The following is a 22,457-nucleotide window of genomic DNA, read 5'->3' as shown; positions in this document are numbered from 1 at the left end:
GCTTTTCCAGGTAGCCACAGCTGGTAAAGGGTCTGCTAAATTAATTAAAATGTACCTTTATTGAGCTGCTAAATCTACTGTGGCCACATTAATTAATAGCATGTCAGCTTGTGGCCAAGAAAAACACAAAAGAGAAATGTTGTCGGCATTTACAGGGAAATTCATAACTGTATGGGCTCTTATCTGGTGCTGTCCCTGTTTCACTCATTAAGTAGCTGTGGCATTTCCAAAGAATGAGTGTGTCTGTGCATTTTTAGCTTTTCAGTTTGGTATGATTCTTGAAATGGGTGAGTAAAGATGCTCCTGAATTTTGTCTCTTTATGAAGCCAGTTTCTCCTTCAGAGCCTTTTCTCACTTAAGAAGCTATGTAACTCCAAGAAGTATAGAGGATGTGGTATAGTGCAAGCACTTAAAGCCACACACAGTTGTTCCATGGATTATTGATGCTGTCTGGTGTGGGGGTGGGGGAGGGGGGAGTTATTACACAATATTAAATCCCATTAAATTAGCTCACCCTTCTCTTAGGAGCAGAACTGTGTTGTGTGTCATTATTACTCTACGCTTACCTCCTCATCTCTGCCTTTTTATTTAAATGGATATTTCTGTTTTAGCATCTGTACACATCCATTGTAGTACCGGCTGATATACAGTACAAAAGGCAAGAGAGTTGATGCAATAATCAAGGTTTTAAGTACTTCAAGTGGGAATGGGCAAAATTTCAGGCGTAATTAGCTTCTGTGGTGGTGGTGTTTTCTGCAGGGAATTACGTTACATCTGTTATAATTATCTATGTGTCTTAATCCTGTAGGTGACCAGAAGCTGACAAACAGGGGAACATTTGTTGTCATTTTTGTTATGGATTCTCCCTATTTGATACAGATGTAGAAATGTTTTCTTTCTGCCGCTAAACCTGGTATAGATGAGGTCATATCTAATTGCTTTGAAGAAAATGCCAGGAAAGTCTATATCATATGCTGAGATCTCTCTCACTTGATTCAGTGCTTTCCGATGAGCATGATACAATATTTACTTTTCTGTAGATATTGCTCAGATGATATTTTTAGTAATGGCAGGTAGGATGCATTGTACAAGAGTCAGTAAACACTGTAGTTGTCTTCATTTTTTTTTTTTAAATGTGGTAATACCGTATTTTCTCCTAGGAAGTAGGAAGGATCCTTTCTAGTGTTACCACTTCCCTGTTTAATCTGCCCACATTTTCTTGTATAGACTGTCCAAACTGAACAGTCGCAGGTGAAGGAGTTGAATTGAAATTACTATCAGAGAATGTACTAGACTAGTTCTTCTGTTGAAGGTCGGTAACCTGTTAGGAGGTACTGCAGGTCACTGACATCCGGAAATCAGCAAGACTCGCTATTAAATCTCCCTTTCCTTCCCATGGCAAACGCATCTGCAATCAGGAACTTTTACCAGCAGAATTTTTCATAAATTCATTAAATTTGTGCTTAAGTTCCTGGCCTAGCAAGCCAAGCTGAAGTGCCCAAGAATGATCTTCTAGCACACAAAGATTTACTTACTATAATCACCCTTGCCTTGTTGCACCTTGTCGTGGACTGGAGCTGCTGTGAAAAGATGCAAAAGGAGGTGGTGGCAGATCATACTGAGGCTGTGATGCCCCTCCCACACGCTCATACAGAATGGCAAAGGCTTAGAAATGCTACCCAGTGATACAGTATGATCAGACTCTGACTTACCAGTTGATTATTAGCTCACACCTTTTATGTGCTGGAAGTATAGAATTGGCCGGTCATGTGCTCATTATTACATTACTTGAATAATAGAAGACATTAGCAATGGAGATTTACTATAATGATGTATCTCTGCTCTGTTGGTTTCGCGTTTAAAGCATTCGGTTAAGGAATGCTTTAGAGGTCATTGCTAATGGATGAATCTTCAGGAAAATTGGAGTTTTCAAATAAGATTGACATTTGGAGTGAGAAATATAAATCTAATGAGAGTATTTCAGTAGAGGTTTGTAATTACGGATGAATGGAGTAAATTTGTACATGCACTCTACAAAAGGACACAATGAAAGGTGAAATTGCACACTCTGCAGTGAATGAGGGATGAAAGCCAATGTATCAGTGTCATAGCATGACAGTGTAGAGTATAAATGATACTGTCACTGAGTGCTGCAGAAGGTATCAAGGGAATTCCACTCCAGTAAATTACATTACTTAGACAGACCTGAAGGCATTGTGTCTGAATGTGTGCAGGGAAAAAAGGTTGTCAGCACAAAGCAGAAGATATTACAGAACAACTGGCTGCAGGGTTGGAAATAAGTGGGTTTTTTGAGGTACTGTACAGGCTACTTTCCTGTTCTAATCTTTTTGCTGAACATAACCCCATGTCCGCACAAACATCTACTAGCTGCTGCTGTTTCATTGCCTTACCTTAGGCTGAGAAAATATACTTCCCAGCTTTCTCCAAAATTGTCTCTTAATGCCATTTCTTGAATAAGTTGACAGAGCTGCTTTAAGATAAGACCAGCACATCCCCCAAAGTTTACATGCATCATTTCTGTGGCGCAGAAGTCTGCTTGGGTCTTCTAGTAAAATGTTAACAACTTTGTATTGCTTAATTAGGTCTTTTCCACCTGCCTGCTCATTAAAACTCTCATTGAATGTATCTGCTGTAAACAGTAACTTGGGAGTACACTCAGTAACTCCTCTCCAGCATTCTGATGCGCATGTTACCTCTGATGTGAAGCTACCCTCCCAAATAGCAGAACAATGTCCACACAGCACAACTCAGCTAACAGTTTTCTATTTGTTACTGAAATATATTCATCATTCTTCACCTTTAATTATGGTTTTAAGCTGTGTAAATATTAGCCAAGTTATTTTGCAAAACTGAACTGCACTACCTGTAAGAACCGGGTCTGAAAGGGAATTACAGAGAAAGAAATAAGCATTTAAGTTTAATAATGTACTTTTTTAAATGGCATGAAAAAACCCACTGAGTCATTTATAACATGGCACAATTAAGCAGAGGTAAATGCATTACTTAAAACAAATCAAATAACAAACAATTTGTATAATAAATGTGTCAAGCATTATTTGACCAGCTCTAATAATAAGGACCAAATTCATCATTTGCATTCATGTATCCTCCATTGGCTTCTGTGGAGGTTGTATGGCTATGACTGCAAAGCAGAATTCTGCCCTAAAAATTCATCCATAAAAGTACAACATAAAAACCACAGAACATGTCAAAGAAAAAGCAATGGAGCATCATTACAAAGAAGGTGCCCTACATGGGACATGACACTAGTTAAATTAGTAGGTGAAGCTAGTCAACGCAGCATATTGTAGAGGTGAAAGGGAGGGGGCAAAGCATAAATACATCTAATCTGAATGTTTGTCTCGTTGGAATAACATTTTTTATTTTATACTAATATGTATTGCTTTGTATCTCTGTATCTGCATGGATAGATGTATACAGTTGTACATGCGGCAGAGGTGCTGGGACTAGATAACGTGGGGTGCTGCAGCAGCCCTGGGCTTGAAGTGGTTTCCATTATGTACAGTTTGGTTCAATGGCTCTCAGCACCCCCACTACACAAATTGTTCCAGCACCTCTCACATGTGACCTCTGTGTTGTTCTGTATGTCTATAAAAATGTTGTACTTTAACATGCCTCAGATACGGTATTTTAGCTCCAGAAAGCTGCCATTTTTGGATACTGTACATATTTATATTTTTGCAGAGGTCCATAAGAAGTAAGCTTCCAAATAAAACATTTTTCTATCACACAATTTCAATTTCATGAAGTAATCCTTCCACATTTTAAAATGTGGCTTATACCCAACGTAGTCTTTGCATTCTGTTATGCAAAGCAATCCTCATCCTTCATTCTCTCTAAAATCCTTTGTTCCTGCCTCCATAGCTACATATGCTGTGGTGTTTTCCTCTTTCTGGAGCTGATCCTGAAGCCCTTACTCACATGAGCAGTCCTACAGAAGTCCTCAAGGTGAGTAAGGGCTGCGAGATTGGACCCTAAATACCACTGTTGTGGAGGGTGGGGTAGAGAGAGAACTAAATGAATGTGTGCCTTAAGAAGAGACTAATAAGTATTCCTCTGACTTAAGAAAATGTTTGCTTCCTGAGAGAAACTGAGCACGTTGAATCATCTTTGGATCTCAGGCTAAATTATTTTGTTCTGTAAATGGCTCCATACCCTTCCTCCTGCTGTTAAAAAGGCTGCTGCTATTATATCTTGTATAAAGGATTTATAAATAAATATGCCTTGTGGAAGAAACTGTCTGTAGTTAATTGAACTCAGCCCTCTAACAGTTCAGTATTGTAATCTTATTACTAACACTTTTGGTAATGCAGTACCATGAAATTTGCCTTAACAGAAACTTGTCTATAAGCTTTGATTTATTTTTTAAAAAGTCGACCCATAATATTAGTGTTACTCTTACATATATCATTATATGTTGTTAAACTGACGATTGATGTGTAAAAACTGACATTTGCATGAAGTTCCCAAAACTGCAGTAAAAGAAACTTTTGTTCTGACTTGGTAAGGAAAAAAATGCAAAATAACACTAGTCCTAACAGCAGAGATGTTCGTATAAAGACATGTTCTGAACAATAAGGTCATTTATTCATGTATGACATAAGTATGTAGGAATTTAAATTATGAGAAATCTTGTGAAATGCAGTAAAATGCACACCACTGGCATTGTGAAGTTCCCCATCTATAAAGCCCTATTCTCAGGAAAAGCAGCTTTACTTTTGCTTTGAAAATCCATTATCATAAGTCACTCTTTTTAAAACACTTTTCTCACTGCAATATTAAAGTAATTTTATATCCTAAGAGCAGCTCTTTCGTAGGGCAAAATGGGTGGGAGGGCTGTATTTTAATGTGGTTTATAATGCTTCTCACAACCCCGGCTTCCCCAAAATCAGGAAAACAATCTCACTCTTAGGCTTTTCTCTTCTAAATTATTTTTACTTCCCCGCCCCACCGAGACCCTTTTTAGAATGTCCATCTGTTTAAATTCCTTATTCTTTCTCCAGACACCCTTTCTGGATTCCACAAAAAATAGTGTTGAAGGGAGAGGGGGGGATTATTAAAGGCTTAAGTTAATTTTTTTTCTTTTTCAGGTTGTAAGGGAGATGTTACTACTTCAGGGAGGCAGTGTTGTCTACTGATAAAACAGGAGATCTGGCCTTTACACTCAGTTCTACCACAACCTTTCTGTATGACCTCACACAAGGTTCTTAACTACTCTCCGCATCTGTTTCCCCATCTGTAAAATGGGGATAATAATGCCCACCAACCTTAAAGGAGCATTTTGGGAGCCAAAAGGAGAATGTGCTATATGAGCCTAGTAGCACAATTATACAGGACAGGACGTTAACAAGGCATTAACAGTATGGCATGGCATATAGTGAACAAAATCCCTGGCCTGAGAAGTCCACAACCTAGAGAGTCACAAGGAGGGAAAACAGAGTGTTGAGGCAGTATGAAACAAACTCAGTGTCTCTCTAGTGGTCACTACAGCTGGATTGCTTAATGGGACAGATGGGTTTTCAGGAGGTTATTTGAAGGAAGAAAGCGAAGGTTCTTAGCACGTGGTAGTTGGCAGTCTGTTGAAGCATAAGGCATAGCACACAAGGACACATAAAGTCAAGAGTTACAGAAGAGGACAATGAGAACAGTGTGGAAGAAGGGCAGGGGATAGGGAGTGCCAGGGTAATGTAGAAGGCGGTAAGGCCATAGACATAGTCCCGGACAAGGCAATGTGTATATAGAAGGTACCTCGGTTCTTTGGAAATGGCGTGGCAGAGCACTGAAAAGATTTTTGATGTCTTGGACCGTTTCTCAAGCACTGATTGCTGTGCTTGTGCTGCAAATGTAAGCCTTCATCATTGTAAGGCTGGGTACTGTAGTTGTCTGGAAGTGATGAAGAACTTTCTCAGAGATGACTGAGATTAATCTATAATGGTGCTAAAGTATTTGCAAATGCATATGCAACATCATTACAAAATCTTCATGACCAGAGAAATGTTTCATCCCTATCTCTGTTGACACAAAAGATTGCCTACTGATAATTGCTTTCCTTAAGAGTCTGATTATATGCCAGAAATGAGAGCATTCTATGTTAGGTCATCTTTAATTATGCATGTACCACCTGTCAGCTCTAAATCAGGAGATTAGTTTTCTCTTTGGATTTAGTTTAGGGAAAAGAAGAGATCTTTCAGCTAGAGGAATATACTGTTGTAAACAATAGCTGTATACTGGAGTTTTAAAGGAATCCTCTTGATCCTCCCTGGTACATCCAGAAATATTTGAAATGTTGCCTGAGTTAGATTGTGATCTTCAGGGAGAGAGGATTTGGGTCCATCTTTTGCATTTCCTAATTTTTCCTTTTCACCATTTTATATGCACAGGGTGGGCAGAGATATGGTGTGAGTAGGAAATGTATTAGTGCACTGGTGATACTGGTTCCATTAATCATTCGATTGTAAGCATCTATCTTCCAGTTTTATTATTTATTTCACTCCAACAATGTGGTGCTAAAATAATACTATAAAGGCAGGCCCTGCCTAACAAAGTTTACAATCTAGAAGACCGAAAAATGAGGCAGGGATGTAGGGCTTCACAGTAGAAGTCACAATTGAAGAAGAACTTCAATGAAGAGACAGAAGAGGCCTGGGAGACTGAGATTGGGAGGATATTTGATGTATAAATGGTATGGTGTTACAGTACCTACTTATAACCTCCTCTTAAAAATACTTTGGGGCTGAAACTTTTTATAGTTTGTTTCAGGGAAACATGAATTCTCTGGGAAGTTTGAAGGCATTTTTGATTAGCAGGGAGTTTGGGTTAGTTCGTTTTGGTGGTTGGTTTTCTGTGTTATAGAAATGTAAATAATGAATCTGCCATTTTATGTTCAGTACATACTGAGGTGGGTTCTGGGCAGAAATGGAGAGAAAGTTGCTCTCTGCTCTTAGTTTCAAATACCAAGGGTTTAGTTACATTATAAAGTTTTAAGCAGGTAGAGTTCTCACTCTTCTCAAACACAGTACATCAATGTATCTGTAGGATCATAGAGTCATGGGACTGGAAGAGGGACCTCAAGAGGTCTTATAGTCCAGTCTCCTGCACTCAAGGCAGGACTAGGTATTATTTAGACCAGGGGTCGGCAACCCCTGGCACGCAGCTTGCCAGGGTAAGCACCCTGGCGGGCCAGGCCAGTTTGTTTACCTGCTGCGTCGGCAGGTTCAGCCGATTGCGGCTCCCACTGGCTGTGGTTTGCCACTCCAGGCCAATGAGGGTGACGGGAAGCCATGGCCAGCACATCCCTGAGCTCACACCACCCACAGCCCCTGTTGGCCTGGAGTGGCAAACTGCAGCCAGTGGGAGCCGCAATCGGCCGAACTTGCCGATATGGCAGGTAAACAAACTGGCCCGGCCCGCCAGGGTGCTGACCCTGGCGAGTCTCATGCCAGAGGTTGCCGACCCCTGTGCTATGCTATGTCCTTTGTCTCTCATCTGTTTTAAATTGTGTGTGTTTTTCAGATTGTCTTATACTATGAGTTTATACAGTACCTCACATCTTGGCTTGGGCTTCTAGGCTCTGCTATATTACAAATAAATAATAAGCCCTCTATTATTCACAGTATGAGTCACCTCTTTTTTTGTCTATTAACAACATGGATACTGGACATGTCTTTTTTCAAAGAACAAAATTGTTTTCCATCATTTGTTCATATACTACTTTATTGTAGGATTGTTCACATATCCTGGACTGTTAGCGATGACTTTTTTTAAAATTATGATCATTGGCAAATTACATACCTTTAATTCTCTTGTAACTGTTTACAAAATGTATCTCAGATTTTGGGCCTTTTTAATCATGACAGTATCTCTTTAAGAATTGTGGTACATTTTGTTTTTCTAATGTTGAAATTAGTATTACATTTTTAGATTGATTCCACCGCGAAAAGAAGGGCATCGCTTCTGGAACTAGGTGTGATGCCACCCCCCCATCCTGCATTATATACAGCGTTTGCAGTTTAGTTCAGTGGCTCTCAGCAACCCCACTATACACATTGTTCCAGCACCCCTGGAGAGGGGTAGTCCAGACTACTGCTCTAAACAATGGGACTGGGGAAAACTGAGTTCAGTTCTTCATTATGCCGCAGACTTCCTGTGTGACCTTAGGAGAGTCATTCTTTATGCCTCAGTTCCCCATTTGTGAAATGGGGATTTAATAATTCTCTGCCTCACAGACTGTTATGAGAATTAAGCCACTAAAGTGAGTGAGCTTCTCAGATATTGCAGTGATGGGAGCCATATAAGAACCTCAGATAGACTTTGCAATCTCTCCAGGACAGGACAGTTGTCAAAAGAGCACTGTTGAAGCAATGGTAAATAAATACGACCTTCTTGAAAAGTTCAAGTGGGCAATCAGAGCAGGAAAAGTCATTTCTTTTGCACTATGGTTGCAATGCATTTGTGGAGTGATTTCAAGGAAACCTCTCAGTAACAGGAAACTGTTACTGCAGGTATTCGATGAATAAGCTGTGTAGCTTTGCTTTGTTCCTTGTGCCTCATTCAAAAGTCTACTTAGTAAATACAAGAACATGTCCATAATTAGTCAGATTTAGTTTCTTTTCCCAATGGTAATGTGTTAGTAATTTGTATCTTAAAAAAATGGGACGGGAAAGCAGAAGTATACTTTTTTCACCTAAATAGGATGGATTGCCAGAGTTTAATTGCGTTAATAAAACAAGACATTTGACTTAATAGTGACACACCCTGAAATGTTCAGTAGCAGATCCGTTTGTTTTAAAAACAACCCATCTTATTTTTAGGACAGTTGTTCTCATCACAAATACCACCAGCTGGCTCTAATTGGTAGCTGAAGAAAATAAATGCCTTTGGAGACATCACTACCTTCCTACCCTTGTTGGTCCATCTACGCAGGTTGAATTATACCTGCGGCACAATGTGGGGAAGCTTGCAGTGATGCTGCTATTTCTGTGGATCCTAGAACTTTAGCCTCCAGGATTCTTGATCTCAGTGTAGTATCTTAGGGGAGCAGTGAACATTCTCATGCTTTTATATGCACGTGGTTGCCAGTTCATACCACATCTTATTTGTCTGAGGCGGTGCATAGTTCTTTAAATGCAGTAGCTTAGTGGGGCAGTGGAAATTCTCCTGTGCAAGGGCTCATAGGTTTGAATTCTGTCTTATCGGTCACACGAGGTGAATGCTCCCTGACAACTTCCCTAAACGCTGCTTACACTTAAATGTATCATCAGCCAAACCCTCTGTTGCTACAGCATTATCTTTTCCCCCTCGAAACTTTGTACAAATCAGTTAGTTTTTAATTTGTTTTCCCAGCTACTTAGTTTTGTCACATTAGTTGAGTAGCATCCTGTTTCACATGATATATGAGATAATATATGAGTTATATTCCACTCTACTTAGCAAAATGTTAGAATGGCTGCTGGCAGCCTTAGTTTTCTGAAAGAGTAATTAGCAAGTTGAATTACTTGTATGGACCTACTAACCCGAGTCCGCATTTTCTAGCTGTCTGTAAATTAGCAACTAGTACAGGCTTTTCAGAATTTAGCATATGATTAATTAGTTACTACACTAAAAAAAAAAAAGAACATTCATAAAAATATGTCCAATGAAATTAGGGCTACAGTGTCTCATTTTTTAACTTAGTTGTCAATTCCTCTGTCAAATACCATAGTTCATGAAGAAGTTAAATATTAATTTTTGTGAGGAGGTGGACACTTTTAATATGGAGGATGTCAAGCTGATACTCTAATAATAAACATCGTAGTAAGTTTCTCATGCCTCCATATCCATTAATCCTCATACTGCTGGATATAAGTCACCTTGCAGGAAAATAGAACCATGAAAACATTTTATGTTAGCTGTTCAAATTATGATCCAATACTTTATGCACCTCCTTGTATAGACCAATACATTGCAGTTTTCTTCATACCTTTCTGTATGCTGGAATTTCAGTCAGTCCCTTTAGTCTTCTGTAGCAGATCATTTAAAAGTGCTGTGCCCCCATGGATTTTGCAAACAAAGGCCTCATGCAATCAAAAAAGACTGAAGCGGCAGCGGATGAGCTGATTGCAGTCGTGGCTTTTTTTTTTTTTTTTTTTTTTTTCTTTGCTGCTTGGGGCGGCAGAAACCCTGGAGCCGGCCCTGGCCAGAGTTGTGAGGGCAGACGAGAGGCATGAAAAGAAACCAAGCTGGAGACATTGGTTGGTGCTGGGCAACGTCGGGCCTCGAAGGTGAGATCCTTTGGTTCTGGCTGGCCGTATATTTGGGCTGCTTGACCTTTTTATTTTGAAGCTTATTCTTTTGTGTTCTTCTGTTCCTTCACCTCTTCTCTCTCTGCCTCTGCCTCCCACTTGTCATCCACCATGCTTCCTTTTCTTGTTGGTTTTATCTGTTGCCATTGCCTCCTTACCCGCTTTGCACCTTTCTGCAAAGAATGATCTCTATTGCATCTTAACTCTCCAGCATGATGCTTTCTTGACCTCCACAGTCTCCTTTCGCCCACCCATCTCATTTGATGCTACTCTTTCTCCCCCGTCTACACCCCTTCTCTTCCTTTTCTTTCTCATTTCTGACAACATTTCTCTCAACGTTATCCCCTCACTGTCTGCCTCCCAAGCCCTCCATCACTGGCATCACTCTAAGCAACGTTCTTTTTCTCTGCTGCCTACCCTTTACCCCCTCTCTGCTCCCTCCTGCTCCACTCCTAATACACTGGCTGAAGTATGTAATTGATTATCTTCTGATCTTTTCTTTTCTTTCATTGGAAATAGGCTTTCTGTTCTGATTCATCTTCCATAGCTGCTCTCACCATCAGCTCTGTCTCCTCTCGCACCTTATACCCCGGCCCTGGAGGCTACAATGGCAGAATTTGGCTCCTGCTCTCAATCTCCTGTCACATCCAACCTTCCTTTTTCCCTACACCCCTTCTCTTTTGAAATACACTCCAGGCATCTCTTTTCCCTTTCCCTTCACTGTGGCTGTCACCTGCTGTTTCCCAGATTCCTCATTTTGCTTCCTATGTCTGGCGTAGAGCTTGGTTCTCCTCCTACCTCTGGTCTCTGCTGACTTCAGACTCCATGCTGATGTCCTCTCTGGCTCAGTTCCCTTGCCTTTTCCCTTTTGACAGTCAGCCCTGGAGTAATGAGAATGTTAACATGTAAATCCCCAAGAAAAAAAGTGCCATATCCCCTGCTCGTGTAAATCTGTGTTGCCCTACTGATAGATATGGCCCTATTTCCAGAGACCATAACTTTCTTATATCTGAAAAACTTATGCCAGACACTGTGGGCAGCGCCGGAAACAAATAGTAATGCATATCTCCCACGTTATTAAAACAAAGGAAAAAGCACAGGTACGTTTCAAGTCAGTATTTCTAAAAAAATAGAATTCAGTATGTTATGATGATGGTGAAAAAGAATAACGTCATTCAGTACAAATTAGTGAATATCTCCCTTACTTTGCCATTCAGAAAATTTTGTAAAAAAGTTATGCCTAAAGGTATTTTTAAAAACTATTTATTTCTACTATTAGAATTATTGAAATAACCATACAGATATGTGGCTATGCTGACCTGATCTTGACTTCTGATAAATATGAATTAACTGACTCTGTATCTACAAAACGTGAATTGTGCTAATGGCAAAGTCTCTATATTGCATCTGACTGGAAAACTGTCTGTCTTTTCACAAAAATAATATGTTGCATATATGGTAAAGTTTATGGAAAGATATTGTATTTGTAACTTTTTTTTCACTTTTTTTTGAGGGGGTGTCTTATGCAACAGTACTATCTTTCTTGTTACAGTCCTAGCAACATAGTACATCGAAGATGTAGTCACAGGGAAACATTTGCATTACAGCCTTCCTTGTGATTGTTTGGTATGCCATTTTTCATACAAGTGGAGGAAAAAAGCAGATTTTAAATCTTTACAGTCCAGACAGATCGCTCTCTCTCTTTAAATTTATACTGAGAGACAAAATTTTTGTTGATCACCTGAAGTTGCCATCTGGGTTGGTCCCAGTGGCAAGAGAAATACTTTGGAGCTTTACCATCTGTGGGATGTATTGATTGCCCCTTTATCTGCTGTTTGTATTATATTGTGTAATTAATAATAATTAGGAATATACTTCAATTAGCTTCATCTGAAATCCAGATCAGAGCGCTTCATACCTTCCTCACTTTACACATAAACATATAAATCACTAATGGAAAAACAGAGATCTATTTCACCCCAAATTACGTGTACTGTAGAATTATGAATCCACTTGTCTCCATGATCGTAGGGATTGATCCTGGTGGATGTTGAGCTCCCTCAATTTCCATTGATGTCAGTGGGAATTGAAGGCACTCAGCATCTTGCCAAATCAGGTCCATAATGTGCCAGTGTAAGTCAGCACACGGTATAAATGTCACGGCGCTTTTTACTGTACAGCCAGTGTGTAATGTATTAGACTTTTGCATATCGTAACAGGAGATCAAAAACTATTTTTTATTTAGTACCAACCATGTGCTCTATGTTGAACAATGCATGAAAAATACTATATTTTTAAACTGTAGGGACATGAATGAGAGTATTTTCCATGGTGTACACATGTGAATTCAGTTTTTAAATACAGTTACTATAAGTTGTAAGTAGGGCTGTCAAGCGATTAAAAAATGAATCATGAATTAATTGCACTGTTAATAATAGAATGCCATTTATTTAAATATTTTGGATGTTTTCTACATATTCAAATATATGGATTTCAATTATAACACAGGATACAAAGTGAACGGTACTCACTTTATATTTACTTTTTAATAAAAATATTTGCACTGTAAAAACCAAAAGAAATAGTATTTTTCAGTTCACCTAATACAAGTACTGTAGTGCAATCTCTTTATCATGAAAGTTGAACTTACAAATGTAGAATTATGTACAAAAAAAACTATTCCAATGTAAAACTTTAGAGCCTACAAGTCCACTCAGTCCTACTTCTCGTTCAGCCAATCGCTAAGAGAAATAAGTTTGTTTACATTTATGGGAGATAATGCTGCCCGCTTCTTGTTTGCAATGTCACCTTAAAGTTCTCATGGCACTGTTGTAGCCAGCATGGCAAAATATTTAAGTGCCAGATGTCCTAAAGATTCATATGTCCCTTTGTGCTTCAACCACCATTCCAGAGGACATGTGTCCAGGCTGGTGATGAGTTCTGCTTGATAACAGGCCAAAAGGAATGTTCATTTTCATCATCTGAGTCAGATGACACCAGCAAAAGGTAGATTTTCTTTTTTGGTGGTTCAGGTTCTGTAGTTTCCACATCGGAGTGTTGCTTTTTTAAGACTTCTGAAAGCATGCTCCACAAATTGTCCCTCTCAGATTTTGGAAGGCACTTCAGATTCTTAATCTTGGCTTGAGTGCTGTAGCTAGCTTTAGAAATCTCACATTGATACATTCTTTGTGTTTTGTCAAATCTGCAGTGAAAGTGTCCTTAAAATGAATATGTGCTGAGTCATCATCCGAGAGTGCTATAATATGAAGTATATGGCAGAATGCTGGTAAAATAGAGCAGGAGACATACAATTCTCCTTTAAGAAGGAGTTCAGTCCCAAATTTAATTAACCCTTTTTTTTTTTTTAACAAGCGTCCTCTGGAGCGATGGCTGAAGCATGACGAGGCATATGAACCTTTAGCGCATCTGACACGTATAGATCTCACAAAGCCAGCTACAACAGTGCCATGTGAATGCCTGTTTTCACTTTTAGGTGACATTGTAATTAAGAAGTGGGCAGCATTATCTCCCTTAAATGTAAACAAATGTGTTTCTCTTAGTGATTGGCTGAACGAGAAGTAGGACTGAGTGGAGTTGTAGGCTCTAAAGTTATGAATTGTTTTGTTTTTGAGTGCACTTATGAAACAAAAAAATTCTACATTTCTAAGTTGCACTCTTATGATAAAGAGATTGCATTCTAGTACTTCTATGAGGTGAATTGAAGAATACTATTTCTTTCGTTTACCATTTTTACAGTGCAAATATTTCTAATAAAAAATAATATAAAGTGAGCAGTATACACTTTGTATTCTGTTTTGGAATTGAAATCAATATATTTGAAAATGTAGAAAAACATCCAAAATATGTAATAAATTTCTTTTGGTATTCTGTTGTTTAACAATGCAATTAAAACTGCAATTAATTGTGATTAATTTTTTTTAGTTAATCGCATGAGTTAACTGCAATTAATCAACAGCCCTAGTTGTAACAAAAGGAAAAAAAGGGTACTACAGTTAAATTTAATGAGGCTGGTGATAAGGTTACACTTCGAAACAAAAGGCCCTAGCTATAGAATCCAATATGTCAAATGACTAGTCTCAGTTAATGTCAAATTCTTAACCTTTTAATACTCTTTTATAGACACTTTCTAAATAATCATAATGGGCAAAGGCACCTGTATTTGTACTTTACAGTGAAGAATGCTTTTAACAGTAGAATGAAAGTAAAAAATTGTATTACCCAGTAATCACATGGCTTCTCCATTCAAGAAAGAGTAGGCACATGGAACTTTCCCCATTTAGAAACCAGTGATTTTTCCTTATTAGAACTAGCACTGCTTAAACTCCTAGCTCTTTACCGTTGCACAGAAGCTCACATGTGCCCCTCAGGATCTTTCCCATATTTTTTTCATCTCTGTCCATGCCTTGAGTTTTTTCCCCCACACAGTTCTTTACCACAGGTGTGGATACTAAACTGGCATATTTATCCTCAGGACAGGAACAAGCTGAGTTGGACCCTCCTAAATACACAATATTCACCCCTTTCTTTGCCTCTTGGCTTAATTTAAATTTCTATAGTTTATCTTTATTTATTATTTGTGTTACTATAGCACCTAGGAGCTCTAGCCATTTCCTTGCTACTAGCGATATTTACAGGCAAGGTGCACAAGGAGAATGAAAATCTGGCCATTTTGACAAATTCATAGCTGGTCTATACTATAAAGTTAGGTTGGTTCTGAGCTGTCAAAATGCCCAGATTTTCTTCCTCCTCCTGCACCTTAGAATGTAAGCATCTGCCGAGTCATGGAGAAAATAAAAACTTGCAAAGCCTTCCAAAGCATGCTAACAAGGAAAGGTTTATTCTAAGTGATGCAGATCTTCTCATGAGTGAAAATCTAGTAGGAAAAAGCAAAGAATTCTGATTAACTTTAAAGCCCTGGTTGCGTCATCTAAAGATTTACTCTCAAGGCCAGTATCCAAAACTTTTACCAGTTTAACAAAACCAGTTTTAACACTAGCTGGAGTCCCAGTAGACCAGGTTTAAGTGGACTGAATAATTTCTGTTGAACTAGTTACCACCTTAAGATTGTAAAGCCAGTTGGAATTTTTGGCAAAATCTGCCTACTGTGGACTCAGTCCCGAAATCTATGGCTACTGCCTTAATTATGAAAAAAAAAAATTTCAAGTGAGTAGAGAAAATCATCTTATCCATTGAGGCTCCCTGTGCAAAGGAAATGTCATCAGCACATGGACATTCAAAAGAGAATTTCAATCATGAAGCCTTCTATTTATTTTGGAAAGTGCTGAGCAAGCAAATAGTGGCCTTGTATCCATGGGGAGCGAGACACCTCTATTTTCAGAAGGAGAAACCAGGAAGCCAGAGCTTTAGAAACTCTACCATATATATGACCCTGCAAACAACTGTGTGCCTTCCCTTTCTTCACATTAATCAGAACAGACAGGCGGGACCAAAGGGAATATGAACAATTTTCTAAATGCCTGCAAAGTTACATTGAAGATAAAAAGCTTGCAAAATAGTCTAGAAAACATTTATTCTGAGTGATGCAGATTCTTCTCATAAGAACTATATAATATGTCAAAAAGGAGCAAGATATGGTCATCCTCATAGCTCCCTAACAATAGAGATTGTTGTAACTAATGAGCATGTTCTTGGGGGCCCTGTATGCTCCTACTGCAGGACCTCGTCAACCAGGGGTCCAGTTTTGTATACAGACCTGGAAAACAATATTTGATTAACTGTGTAGCGAAAAGTGAAAATTAACCTGGAAAAGGCAGTAACAGCCCACTCGTTTCCTTCAGAAAGCGTCTACCAACAAGAACTATTATAGAAATTGGTTCAGTTTTAAGCACTGATAATATCCAAAATATTCAAGTATAAATCCTCAAAATTGAACCCTACTGGAGTTGGTACAGGTTGGGCTTAATCTGGAGCTAAAACCCAAGGAAACAGTAATAGAGTTTATCTAGGTAATCTGTTGTCCTTAATTTGTCATGTGAAAGGGTTGCCGAAAGCAGCACAACAATCCTGCCTGTCACCTGCTCATAATTTCCAGCCTGGACCCTAAACTTAGTATTGTCAGTTCTGTACTTAGTATTGTCTGCTCTTTCAACCTCTTTGGTCTGTTTATATCTACAGTAACGCCTCACTTAAAGTCTCCCGGTTAGTGTTGTTTCGTTGTTATGTTGCTGATCAGTTAGAGAACATGCTCGTTTAAAGTTGCACAATGCCCCCTGATAACGTCGTTGGGCAGCCACCTGCTTTGTCCACTGCTTGCAGAAAGAGCAGCCCATTGCAGCTGGCTGGTGGGGGCTTTTAAACAAGGTGGACTGGCAGCCCCCTATTAGCTCCCTGCTCCCCTAAGGTCCCTGTGTGGCAGCCGCCCAGCAGGCTATCAGTTGCCAGCAGTTAAGCAGTCCCTCGCCCCACTGCCATGTGCTGCTCCTACCTTCCGCCTTGGAGCTGCTCCCGGGAGCATCCTGCTTGCTGTGTAGGGCAGGGGAAGAAAGAGGCTAATGTCAGGGTGTCCCCCTGCTCCTGCCCCCCGCTTTCCCCATCTCTATAGAGCAGGGTGCAGGACATGACAGGGCTCAAGACAGAGGTTGCTTCCTGGCAGCAGCTGCCATCTCAGCTTGTGGATCTACTTTAAAAGGCAATGTACTTAGAGTAGGTCAGTATACCTAAAGAGGCAATATGCATCTCTCTCTGTCTCTCTCACATACATGGTGTGTGTATCTGTCCAACGTGCTGTCTCCTCTCCCTCCATTTGTGCTGCCTTGTAGAGCATGAGGCTAGATTAACAACAACGTGTTAACCCTTGAGGGCTCAGCCGAGTGCTAGTTCATCATTTAGCAGCAAGGCATTCCCTGGGAAATATCCCACACTCTTCGACGCTCTGACTTCACCACCTCAACCAAGCTCCCCCATTTACATTAATTCTTATGGGAAAATTGGATTCACTTAACATCATTTTGCTTAGTCACATTTTTCAGGAACATAACTACAACATTAAGCGAGGAGTTACTGTACTTGCTATCAAATTGGCCTTCCTCATCGTAATCATAATGTCAAGAAGAATTTTGAAACAGGGATCCCTCTCTATAGTACCCTAGAGTTGCACATTCCACAGAGCCCTGAAGACCGATGCAGCATTCACCCTGAGTATGGCTCACTTTTTCAGGATGTTGTGCTTTTTTCATTCTCCCAAAAATAGCCTTATGAGATAAGATGGCACAGAAACGGGATATCAGAAGAGAGGTGAGGATACATATGTCAAAAACTGAAAACTTCCGAAAATCAAACTCATGCGCTTTCTACCACTCTGTAGTGAAAGGAGAATCTCCAAATCCTCAGTTGTAAGGTAGATCGATGCTTGATATCTGAAGCATACAAAGCAAATGGCAAGACTTTTCCTGAAAAGCTCACATATCTTCCATAGATCACTGGCTGCCTCCTGAGTGGAAAGAGCTCAGGCCTCTGATAGGTTCTTACAAAGCTGTCACCTGGACCTCAGCACACTTTGTTTTTCAAAGCATAGTAAGACTTACAAGCCTTAGCCAATGCAGTCTTCAGGAAATGAGTACTGGGATCTGTAGTACCTCATTACAAATTATAGTCCATATGGAACTTTGAAATGCATATACTTAGATTTGTATTCCCTCGTAGGCATCTGCATTGTTGTAAGTACCACACTGTAAGACATGGCAGATATGAGACTTCTGGAGAGAGAGAAGAAATTATTTACCCAATTATTTTTTTTCACCAAATTGCTATGTCTGCCCATCCAATCTACCCAGTAAAATAATTCAACAGAGTGCCATGTGATCTCTCCCCAGTGCACTGAAACTTTTGATCATTTAAAAATACATATTTATATTGTTTTGTCTAACAGTCATCCTGGCACTATTACTGCTTTGGGCATACCCCACTCCGGACAGCTTCTGAGGAGGCAATGCTTAGCAGTAGTGTGATGGATCTGGGTTAGCCCCCAGTTGTCATAATCAGTGCACTGTAAGGAGTAGCAGAAATGGGAACCGAGAGAGGAGACATAACAACATTTTTCTTCCCAAGTCAAGTTTGTCACTTTCTACGTATATATTGTAAAACTCGCTTATAGAATCACAAGGATTTATTGAAAACTGCATGTACCAACTCCAATGCGCACTGGCAGGAATGAACTTCCCACTAAAACCCACAGATCAGATACAACAAAATATCAAAGGCAACAACTTCATAATAAGATTAAAAATACCGCACCATCTACTGCTAGAGGTGCTGTCTGCACTGATCGTTAAAACTTCTCCCCTCCAGTTAAATAATAACTTAAAACAGTAACTCCTAGGAATCCAGATAGTCTGCCACCCATGCAGTTACCATGTAGTTCTGCCTGCTCAAGTCCTATGTTCAGTCATGGAGACATCACTTAGAGCTGGATCTAGAATATCAATGCATACAGATACATGTTCTCTAAGTCAGGCCTATCTGTTGTAGACCAACAGTTGCCGAATGCAGAGTGTTGAAGTCCCAAGAACAGCCTGGCAATTTTCCACAACCAGTCTCCTATTAGAAGGCACAGGAACCTGCTGGAGTAACTCCAAATCCTCTTCTCCATCCCTCTGAGATGATGAGCATCCTCAATGTTTGCCCTCCCCTTTCTTTTAATGAATCTGTGCATGAGTTATTGATGCATTACAAGGGACTCGCTTTTTGTGTCGGCACAAATACATTGTTTACTTTTTTTAATTACATGTAATGTCCCCTCCTAAAAGGAGTAAGTTTGGGATTTTCTCCAGGCTGCTTTTTCCAGTTGCATAGCCACACCTTCTCTCCTTCCTGGATGGGACTGTAATTCTCTTTTTTTCCTAGCATCTTGTGCCTGGCATGCTTGTTTCCAGTTTTTGTTCCTCCCTTTCTGGAACATTGATATAAGACTTTGTTGTGTCTCCTATCTGTGTAAGTGCAGGGGGGTCTTGCCTATTCTTACTGCCTGAATATGAAGTCTAAGGGAAACGTGGGTTTGCTGAGTCCAAAAATAATCTCAGGAGAGTAATGGGTAGTTGAATGCTGGCTGCAGTTACCTTTTGTATTTGCATGTATCTTCATATTGCAGTCCTGTTGGTGTTCACTGACTAAGATTATAAGCACAGAACTAGTGGTGTGGTTTAGTCACTCCACTCCTGCTTCTTCATTACTCAAAGGGTTGATGACACTGTTATTCACCTTGGTTATCTGGAGTTATCAACAAACCTTGTGTAATAACCACAATTCACATTTCTTCCTCCGATCACAGCAGATGCAGCTTGTTTCGTACATGTTTTCATTAGTGCAGTCATAGCTGTTTGTCCTTTTATCCTTTAGTGGCTGCGTCACCAAATAGTTTGAGATGTCAGACACTACATGCAAATACTAATTTCCAGTTGGTATTTCTGCTAGTGGATCTTTCAAGTCAATCTGTATGAACTCCCACTGTTTACTAGATTGGGGCATTTTCCCTGAAAAGTACAGCCTCTCCTTGCCTTTGCTTTCCTTTCTGGATGGATAAGACAGGAAAGTAACCAGTTCTTAACATTTGCAGCCATGCCCAGCCAAAAAATATGTCAGTACCTGGCTCTGTGTCTTTTCATACCTCAGCAGGCCTTCCACTTTGTTGTCATGAAAATACTTTAGTACTGTTTGCTGGCAAGATGATCCTGGTACCTTCATGCACCAGCATGAAGTGGTGGATTAATGGATTCCTGAATTGTGTTAAACTTCCCAATATGGGTCTCCTTCAGTAGATCTGCTGATGCACCAAACATAAGGCAGAGACTTAGGGTACGTCCAGACTACCCGCCGTATCGGCGGGTTAAAATCGATTGCTCGGGGATCGATATATCGCATCTAATCTAGATGCGATATATCGATCCCCCGAGCGTGCTTATATCGATTCCGGAACCCGAACGGAGTTCCGGAATCGGCACGGAGAGCTGCGGACATCGATCCCGCGCCATCTGGACGGGTGAGTAATCCGATCTTAGATATTTGACTTCAGCTATGTTATTCACGTAGCTGAAGTTGCGTATCTAAGATCGATTTCCCCCCCCCCAGTCTGGACCAGCCCTTAGATTGTTCTTGTCAGATGTTCTCATAAGACCAGGCTCTCACTGCCCTCATGTGGCTGAGAGCATCTGCAACCGCTTAGCTTTCCAGGTATATGGTGAACTGTGACTGTATAGTCAGTTTGTGAATCCATCTCCACAGGTATGCTGGATTGTACTTGATAAGGAGCCACTGCAGGACACCGTTGTCTGTGCAAACTGAATTCCAACTACTGTATATAGAGAAAATAGGCCTCGAGGGCCTCCACAATAACCGAACACTCCAGTTCTGCAGCCAAATACTTGGTTTACCTCTCATTTTATTTGCAGGTGAATTATAGAGTATCAGGGTTGGAAAGGACCTCAGAAGGTCATCTAGCCCATCCCCTGCTCAAAACAGGCCCAATCCCTAGACAGATTTTTGCCCCAGATCCCTAAATGGCCCCCTCAAGGACTGAGCTCAAAACCCTGGGTTTAGTAGGCCAATGCTCAAACCACTGAGCTATCCCTTCCCACCCAGGTCATCAGTTTGTTCAAAGGCAAATCCAACAGCAACTGTTTGAGCATCACAGTTACCAGTAATGGATGGAGTGGATCCAGGAATTTAAGCACAGCATGGTTTAGAACTCCTTTCCATCACTGAAATGCTTTTTGATGTTGCTCTGTCCAGACAGAATTGCTTTTAGTTCGCAGAATGGGCAGCACCATTATACCAGCTAAATGTTGTACAAACTTCCCGTAGAATCCACAAAGGCCAACAAACCACTGTATTGCCTGTACATTTGTAGAAACCTTCTAGTCCATTATAACATTGCCATGTGGGCGGTGATGGGATGTTGAATAGGATGGGATCTGAGTTACTGCAGAGAATTCTTTCCTGCTGGCTGGTGAGTCTTGCCCACATGCTCAGGGTTTAGCTGATCGCCATATTTGGGGTCGGGAAGGAATTTTCCTCCAGGGCAGATTGGCAGAGGCCCTGGAGGTTTTTCGCCTTCCCCTGCAGCGTGGGGCATGGGTCACTTGCTGGTGGATTCTCTGCAGCTTGAGGTCTTCAAACCACAATTTGAGGACTTCAATAACTTGGACATAGGTTAGGGGTTTGTTATAGAAGTGGATGGGTAGGATTCTGTGGCCTGCTTTGTGCAGGAGGTCAGACTAGATGATCACATTGGTCCCTTCTGACCTTAAAGTCTATGAGTCTGTAACATTCAGTTTCTGGGATTTGTGCTCCAACCCATCTTTGCTGTGTCCTGGGAAGGTGCTCCAGCTTCTCACATGCTGACATTTGTTTCCTGAAAGTTTAAACTCTGCCTCTTTAAAAAGCTTTAGAATCATTTTCACTCCTAGCAGATGTTTCTCCCATGTTTTGTGGAAATAAATTAGATCATCTAAGTATATGAGGGTGTCTTCAGTTAGTTTAGATCAGGGGTCGGCAACCTTTCAGAAGTAGTGTGCCGAGTCTTCATTTATTCACTCTAATTTAAGGTTGTGTGTGCCGTTAATATATTTTAATGGTTTTAGAAGGTCTCTTTCTATAAGTCTATAATATATAACTAAACTATTGTTGTATGTAAAGTAAATAAGGTTTTCAAAATGTTTAAGAAGCTTCATTTAAAATTAAATTAAAATGCAGATCTCCCTGGACCAGTGGCCAGGATCCAGGCAGTGTGAGTGCCGCTGAAAATCAGCTTATGTGCCACTTTCGGCACATATGCCGTAGGTTGCCTACCCCTGGTTTAGATCATTTACTACCTTAATACTGTCCTGCAAAGAGCTTGCAACCCTGCCCAGCTTGGTATTGTCTGCAAAGCATAAGTGTACTCTGTGTGCCATTATCCAAGTTATTTATTAAGATATTGAATAGAACTGAACCCAAGACACACCCCTGCGGATCCCCACTCAGTATGTCCTTCCAGCTTGAATGTGAACCATCGATTGCTACTCTTTGACTAGTTTTCCAACCAGTTATGAACCCACCTTATAGTAGGTTAATCTAGGCCAGGGGTGGGCAAAATTTTTGGCCCAAGGGCCACATCTGGGA

The 22,457-nt window shown here is 40.3% G+C and overlaps 1 protein-coding gene across 8 annotated transcripts in view; it reads left to right on the top strand.

Annotated features, from left to right (window-relative positions):
• BACH2 (BTB domain and CNC homolog 2) overlaps positions 1-22,457 on the top strand; it is a 265,247-nt gene that overhangs the window by 166,001 nt on the left and 76,789 nt on the right. Inside the window, exons 1-2 of one of the 8 annotated variants that reach the window (XM_030555958.1) lie at positions 5,187-5,245; positions 10,196-10,301. The exons of 6 other annotated variants lie outside the window; for them this stretch is intronic. The gene's annotated coding sequence lies outside the window, so the exon portion shown is untranslated. Of the gene's footprint in view, positions 1-5,186; positions 5,246-10,195; positions 10,302-22,457 lie in introns of those variants that run through there. One more of the 8 variants, XM_030555955.1, reaches the window with a different exon arrangement.

The sequence above is a fragment of the Gopherus evgoodei genome, chromosome 3 (genome assembly GCF_007399415.2).
Source record: "Gopherus evgoodei ecotype Sinaloan lineage chromosome 3, rGopEvg1_v1.p, whole genome shotgun sequence".
In the NCBI taxonomy this organism is placed as follows: domain Eukaryota; kingdom Metazoa; phylum Chordata; order Testudines; family Testudinidae; genus Gopherus; species Gopherus evgoodei.
Note: the sequence above shows the minus strand (reverse complement) of the source record. Positions and strands in the feature narration are given on the sequence as shown.